Raw genomic sequence first — 8,363 nt, forward strand, 5'->3', positions numbered from 1 at the left:
AAATGAGAATCTGTCCAGATGAGAAATGAAGGCATCACCCATTAGGGGTAGTCAAATAAAGGTAACTGGGTAACAATGCCTCCTGTAGTTCTTTGCTTCTTTAAATCCAACTGCAAACTTCAGGGAGAAAATTTTAAAAATACACAGACTCCAGGCAAATGTGAAGCCGCAAACTCTGCAAATGCAACTCGTGTAATGTGGAGAAGGATAGAATACATTAAAACAGCTCAAGCTGGGGAGTGTCACAGTTGTCTTTGCTAACATGCATTACAGGAAAAGTGGAGAACCATCCTTAAATTAAATCAAGCACTGCATATTCCATTATATTTCACTTCTATTGTGGTTTTAACAACTGTCCAACACTAAATATTGCTGGTTAAGGCAAGATGTCACCACATTAATCATGAACTGCAAAAAAACCCCTGCATTTTAGATGGTAGCCTTTCTTTTTAACTTACTAAACAGGAAAGTATTTTATTTGGCACAATCTGTTACAGGAGCAAAACAGGAAAATTTGTCAAAAAACTTTCTACACGATATGAAATATTTGCATTGAATATTTTCACTCTTCAGGATAATTTTCTGTTTCCAACCTTAACTATCCACTAGGACCATCCAGTACTCTCATATCACAAACAGGAAAACTGAAACTGAGTAAACTCCTCCTTAAGTCTAGTCTCAGAAACTTGGTTTCCAGTTGCAGTGGAACCATAAGATCATAAGACAAAACCCTTTGAACATTGTATATTTGTCACCCTTCTAGGCTTCCTGGGTGGGCTTATGCAGGGGATATAGGAAACGTGCCACAAAGCCTGGGAGAAATATTATAGCCCAGAATTCTCATATATATTCAACAAAAATAAACATGAAGTAATATTCACTTCCTCTATAATGGTGAATGCTTACAGTGAAGAAGGCGTTGGTATGCCTTCCTTTATTGGTCAGGGTATTGAGTACAGGGGTTGGGAGGTCATGTTGCAGCTGTACAGGACATTGGTTAGATCGCTGTTGGAATATTGCGTGCAATTCTGGTCTCCTTCCTGTTGGAAGGATGTTGTGAAACTTGAAAAGGTTTAGAAAAGATTTACAAGGATGTTGCCAGGTTTGGAGGATTTGAGCTATAGGGAGAGGCTGAAAAGGCTGGGGCTGTTTTCCTTGGAGCGTTGGAGGCTGAGGGGTGACATTATAGAGGTTTACAAAATTATGAGGGGCATGGATAGGATAAATAGACAAAGTCTTTTCCCTGTGGTCGGGGAGTCCAGAACTAGAGGGCATAGATTTAGGGTGAGAGGGGCAAGATATAAAAGAGACCTAAGGGGCAATTTTTTCACGCAGAGGGTGGTATGGGTATGGAATGAGCTGCCAGAGGATGTGGTGGAGGCTGGTACAATTGTAACATTTAAGAGGCATTTGGATGAGTATATGAATAGGAAGGGTTTGGAGGGATATGGGCCAGGTGCTGGCAGGTGGGACTAGATTGGGTTGAGATATCTGGTCGGCATGGACAGGTTGGACTGAAGGGTCTGTTTCCATGCTGTACATCTCTATTACTCTATGTAGATCATCTTCTAAATCTTATTTGCATCAATAAAAATAGTCTGATTTTTATAAAGCTTATCCAGGAATATAGGAACAGGAGTGGACCAGTCAGCATTTAAGTAGATCAGGACTGATCATTCTTTCCCATACTATCTCTTAAAGTTCCTATCTTTGATTCCTGAAGAAGGGCTAATGCCCGAAACGTCGATTCTCCTGTTCCCTAGATGCTGCCTGACCTGCTGCGCTTCTCCAGCAACACATTTCCATCTCTGATCTCCAGCATCTGCAGATCTCATTTTCTCTATCTCTTAAAGTTATCAATCTCCAGTAATGTAATAATTACTGTCTTAAACATGCTTAATTACTGAACTTCTATAGCCCTTTAGAGTACAGAATTTCAAAGAATCATCGCACATGGAATAAAGAAATCCCTCCTCGCCTCAGTCTCAAATGTGTTTCCCTTATTCTGAAATAGTGACCTATCTCCTAACCTTGAAAACATGCTTTCCACGTCCATTTTGCCAAGATCATGGGCGGCACGGTGGCACAGTGGTTAGCACTGCTGCCTCACAGCGCCAGAGACCCGAGTTCAATTCCAGCCTCAGGCGACTGACTGTGTGGAGTTTGCACGTTCTCCCAGTGTCTGCGTGGGTTTCCTCCGGGTGATCCGGTTTCCTCCCACAGTCCAAAGATGTGCATGTCAGGTGAATTGGCCATGCTAAATTGCCCGTAGTGTTAGATAAGGGGTAAATGTAGGGGTATGCGCTTCAGTGGGTCGGTGTGGACTTGTTGGGCCGAAGGGCCTGTTTCCACACTGTAATGTAATCTAATCTAAATCATTCAGGAATTCTTGTACTCCAATCGCCTCTTGCTCATCTGAACTCTTGCAGAAACAACCACAGCTTGTTCAGTTTGTTTTTCTGAAAGCACTAAACAAGTTACTTTCGTTTAACTTTTCAGCTGAAGATTAGGTTCCCTACAGTGTGAAAACAGGCCCTTCAGCCCCAACCAGTCGACACCAACCCTCTGAAGAGTAACTCACCCAGACCTATTTCCCTCTGACTAAAGCACCTAATATTATGGGCAATTTAGCATGGTCAATTCACCTAACCTGCATTTCTTTGGACTGTGGGAGGAAACTGGAGCACCCGGAGGAAACCCACGGGGAGAATGTGCAAACTTCACACAGACAGTCGCCCGAGGCCGGAATCAAACCTGGGACCCTGGACAAGAGTGGCAGAATTCTCCTGGTCTTGAGCAGGCACCCGAAACAGAAAACTGATGGTGCTAACAATTCCAGTCCAACTTCTTTGAACTGAGCATTCATTACTTTTCAACAGAGTGGCGATTACAAAAGGATGAACCTTAGTTTAAATTAAGTCACAAAATCAGTAAAGGAAAAGACTTACACCTATAATTATGGAACTATTATCTTCCACTTCCAGTAGGGACACCATATTTTGAGACAGAGAACTGAGAAATCTTACACATGCTATCAAACCCTACTGCATGCAGGATGTAGTTTCTTGATGAATGTACTTATATTTAGATGTTCTTTTTATGACACTCAACAAAGTCCCTAAAGTGGGATATGATAGCACAAAATGAGAACAGAAAACAATGAAATGGCACTTCACCTGATAAATCATTTACACCTTCAGATAGAGTAAGGGATTACAATCTGAACTGATGACTCACAGCCCACAACAAACAGACATCTAAATATAGGAGAGTATCTGATTCACTAAAAAAAACTTTTTATCTCCATTCATCTCACGGTTTTTTTTAACAAGCACAATTGTCAGCTTCTTGGCTCATGATAAAATTCGTGAACATCTTTGGAGGACACTTCCTGGCTTACTACCTACTAACTTGGTGGCACAGTGGCTCAGTGGTTAGCACTGCAGCCTTGCAGCGCCAGGGACCCAGGTTCAATTCCAGCCTCAGGTCTGTGTGTAGTTTGCACATTCTTCCCGTGTCTGTATGGGTTTCCTCCGGGTGCTCCAGTTTCCTCCCACAGTCCAACGATGTGCAATTCAGGTGAATTGGTCATGCTAAATTGCCCATAGTGATAGGGGAATGGGTCTGGATGAGTTACTCATTGGAAGGCCAGTGTGGACTTGTTGGGCTGAAGGGCCTGTTTCTGCAATGTAGGGAATCTACACACGAGGATGGAGCCCAAGCTATTGTCCCAGTTTCTTTTGTTCCAATACAGATAGACATCCAAACAATTGCACCCTACCTCTGTAGTCACCACACAGTAAAACTAAACTGAAGACCCCCAAAGAATCACTCCAATGGTTCCTAACCAAATTTTTTAAATTACCAATTCCAGACTGTGTCAATAACTAATTTCCAAAAGCCAGTTTTGTACCTTAAACAAAAGACTTAGCAATTTATTAAATACAAACGGACATTAGCAGAGAGAATGTTAAACAGCAAATTAAGCCAATTAATGTCTGTGCTTTAAACCTGAAGCATTGTTTTCAGCCCCATCCACAAAAAAAGTCAGACAAACAAATAAACAGTTAAGGAATGAATAAAGGACAACAGCAAAATTGGCCAGATTATTTAAATGTCCTTCACAATGCATTGTTCACAGGCACAGATGTGGATGGCCTCCTTGGCTGTTATTCATGAACCATTGATCAATGACACCCAGATGAAGGCAGCTTTCTACTCTTGGTCTTCTGGAAGTTAGTGCATTAGATTAGGTAGGGAGCTTTCAAATCTTAGTACTGCCTCAGCAGCCTTCCAGAATCATCTCTCAGAAAACATCGAAGTTGGTATCATCACAACAGATGCGACAGAGATGGAGGAACTGGAAGAATGGATACAACAGCAATAGGGTGCCTCTTGTTCTAACCTAGCATTGCATCGCATCCACATCCAGAGGATCATTAGCCACCACTTCTGCCACCTCCAGCCACATATTCCCCTACCCTCCTAGCCTTCTGCAAGGATCGTTCCCTCCAGGCCACCTTAGTCCACCCCTCCTTCACTCCTAACACTCCCCCTCCCCCGCCCACCCCACAGCCACTTCCCTTGGAATATCAGAAGGTGCAAAAACTTCCCATTTACTTGCTCCCTTCTCAGTATCCAAGGACCCAAACATACCTTCCAGGTGAAGCAGCATTTTATCTGCACTTCACTCGATCTAGTCTACTGCATTCGCTGCTCACAACGTGGACTCCTCCACATTGGGGAAACGAAGCGTAAACCAGGTGACCACTTCATAGAATACCTCCTTTCTGTCCGTATAGAAAAAAAGACCTTGACCTTTCAGTTGTCTGCCACGTCAATTCACCACTATGTTCCCTGCCACCATCTCTATCTCAGGTTTGCTGCAATGCTTCAGTGAAGCTCAGTGCAAATTAGAAGTACAGCACGTCATTTTCCACTTGGGTACTCCTTCTGGACTCAATATTGAGTTCAACGATTTCAGGCTTAAGGCACCTTTTGCCATATCCTTACCCAAGCCCAAACAGACCAGGCCTTGTTATAACATGGTCTGTTATTAGACACTACCCATTGATAGCCACTAATAGTCTCCATCAGCAGCCATTCATTCTCCTAGGCGGACCATTATCCATTCCTTTGTCTGTCCAACTGTTCTTCTCTCTCTTTAGGCTTGATCTCCAACTATCATTTACTGCTTACCCTCCTCTCCATTTTCTGCATAAAAAACTTTTTCCTCGCTACCAACAATTCCAAAGGGTCACTGGACCAGAAAGGTTAACTTTGCTTTCTCTCCACAGATGTTACCAGATGACCTGAGATTTTCCAGAAATTTTTGTTTTGCTTCTGATTTCCAGCATTTGCAATTCTTTCAGTATTTAAGTAATGGAATGCAGGTCTGGAATAACTGCAGCTTCAACAACGCAAGAGTGTTTGGTTCCTCTGCTCCGTCCTCCTCATCTCTAATGTTTAATATTGTCATTATGCCCTCATTCAAGAACCCTCCGCCATTCTCTAGCTTGTCCCATTTTATTCATAAATGTTAATGTAGCACTATCAACTCCATAATTTTCTCTGTAAGACTTTTTTTTGCAAATTTATTTTTAATACTAAGTATATGGCAGTGAATCTGACAATTTTGTCACTAGCGCCACAGCACACCCTATAGCATGGAGCCAAAGTGTGTCTATTTCAATGCCTGGAGCATCCAGAATAAGGTAGGTGAATTTGCAGCATAGATTGGTACCTGGGATTTCGATGTTGTGGCCATTTCAGAGATATAGGTAGAGCAGGGACAGGAATGGTTACTGCAGGTTCTGGGATTTAGATGTTTCAGTAAGAACAGAGAAAATGATAAAAGATGCCACTGTTAGTCAAGGACAGTATTACAGTTGCAGAAAGGATGTTTGAGGACTCGTCTACTGAAGTAGTATGGGCTGAGATTACAAATAGGAAAGGAGAGGTTACCTGTTGAGAGTTTTCTATACGCCTCCAAAAAGTTGCAAAGATATAGAGAATAGGATAACATAGATGATCCTCAATAGGAGTGAGGGTAACAGGGCAGTTGTTATGGGGGACTTTAACTTTCCAAATATTGACTAGGAATACTATAGTTTAAGTACTTTAAATGGGTCGGTTTTTGTCCAATGTGTGCAGGAGGGTTTCCTGACACAGAATGTAGACAAGCCAACAAGGGGCAAGGCCGCATCAGATCTGGTGCTGAGTAATGAACCCGGCCAAGTGTTAGATTGAAGGTGAATGAGCACTTTGGTGATAGCGACCACAATTCAGTTATACTTACGGTAGTGATGGAAAAAGATAGGTATATACCACAGGGCATGAGTTATAGCTGGGGAAAGGCAATTATGATGCAATTAGGCAAGATTTGGGATACACAGGATGAGGAAGGAAACTGCAGGGATGGGCACAATTGAAATGTGTATTGGTACTGCGGGTCCTTGATAAGTATGTACCTGTCAGGCAGGGAGGAAGTTGTCAAGTGCAGGACACATGGTTTACTAAGGAAGTTGAAACTCTTGTCATAGAGTCATAGAGATGTATAGCATTGAAACAGACCCTTCAGTCCAACCTGTCCACGCCAACCAGATATCCCAACCCAATCTAGTCCCACTTGCCAACACCCGGCCCATATCCCTCCAAACCCTTCCTATTCATATACCAATCCAAATGCCTCTTTAAATGTTGCAATTGTACCAGCCTCCACCACATCCACTGGCAGCTCATTCCATACACGTACCACCCTCTGCATGAAAAAGTTGCCCCTTAGGTCTCTTTTATATCTTTCCCCTCTCACCCTAAACCTATGCCCTCTAGTTCTGGACTCCCTGACCCCAGGGAAAAGACTTTGTCTATTTATCCTATCTATGCCCCTCATAATTTTGTAAACCTCTATTAGGTCACCCCTCAGCCTCCAACGCTCCAGGGAAAACAGACCCAGCCTGTTCAGCCTCTCCCTATAGCTCAAATCCTCCAACCCTGGCAACACACTTGTAAATCTTTTCTGAACCCTTTCAAGTTTCACAACATCTTTCCGATAGGAAGGAGACCTGAATTGCACGCAATATTCCAACAATGGCCTAACCTTGTCAAGAGGAAGAAGGAGGCTTATGTAAAGATGAGATGTGATGGCTCGGTTAGGGTGCTTCAGAGTTAAACGCTAGCCAGCAAAGACCAAAAAACGACAGCTAAGAAGAGCCAGGAGGGGACATGAGAAGACATTGGCGGTTGGGATCAAGGAAAACCCTAAGGTTTTATATTTCATGAATAAAAAAAATGACGAGAGTAAGATTAGGAGAAAATGAGGACTGCAGATGCTGGAGATCAGGGTCGAGAGTGTGGTGCTGGAAAAGCACAGCAGGTCAGGTAGCACCCGAGGAGCAGGAGAATTGATGTTTCGGGCATAAGCCCTGCTTGAGGAATGAGGTTTGTGGGCCGAGAGATAAATGGGAGGGGGTTGGGGTTGGGGGGTGGCGGGGGGAGGAAGGTAGCTGAGAATGCGATAAGTAGATAGAGGTGAGGGAGAAGGTGATAGGTCGGAGAGGAGGTTGGAGCAGATGGATGGGAAAGGTAATGGATAGGTCAGGAGGGCGGTGCCAAATTGGACGCTTGGGATTGGGATAATATTTGAGGGGGTGGGGTGGTGGAAATAAGGAAACTGTTGAAATCCATATTTATCCCACGTGGATGCAGGGTCTCAAAGCAGGTCTTCCTCCAAGTGTCAGGTGGTAATGGTTTGGTGGTGGAGGAGGCCCAGGACCTGCATGTCCTTGATGGAGTGGGAGGGAGAGTTGAAGTGTTCAGCCACGGAGCGATGCGGTTGGTAGGTGCGGGTGTCCCAGAGTTGTTCTCTGAAACAATCGGCAGTATGATAAGTCCAATCAAGCATAGTAGTGGGAAGTTGTAGTGGGATTCAGGAGATAGGGGAAGCGCTAAATGAATACTTTTTGTCAGTATTCACACTAGAAAAAGATAATGTAGTCAAGTAGAATATTGAGATACAGGCTACTAGACTAGATGAGACTGAGGAGGAAGTGTTAGCAATTCTGGAAAGTTTTAAAATAGATATGTCCACTGGGACAGATGGAATTTATTGCAGGTTTATCTGGGAAGCCAGGGAGGAGATTGCCGAGTCTTTGGCTTTGATTTTTATGTTGTTATTGTCTCCAGGAATAGTGTCAGAAGACTGGAGGATAGCAAATGTTGTTCCCTTGTTCAAGAAGGGGAGTAGAGACAACCCTGGAAATTATAGACCTGTGAACCATACGGTTGTGGTTAAAGTGTTGGAAAAGGTTATAAAAAAATAGGATTTATAATCATCTAGAAAGGAATAAGTTGATTAGGGATAG

Source organism: Chiloscyllium plagiosum, unplaced genomic scaffold (assembly GCF_037043375.1).
Source record: "Chiloscyllium plagiosum isolate Xiang-an unplaced genomic scaffold, Cpla_swu_hap1 HiC_scaffold_7, whole genome shotgun sequence".
In the NCBI taxonomy this organism is placed as follows: domain Eukaryota; kingdom Metazoa; phylum Chordata; class Chondrichthyes; order Orectolobiformes; family Hemiscylliidae; genus Chiloscyllium; species Chiloscyllium plagiosum.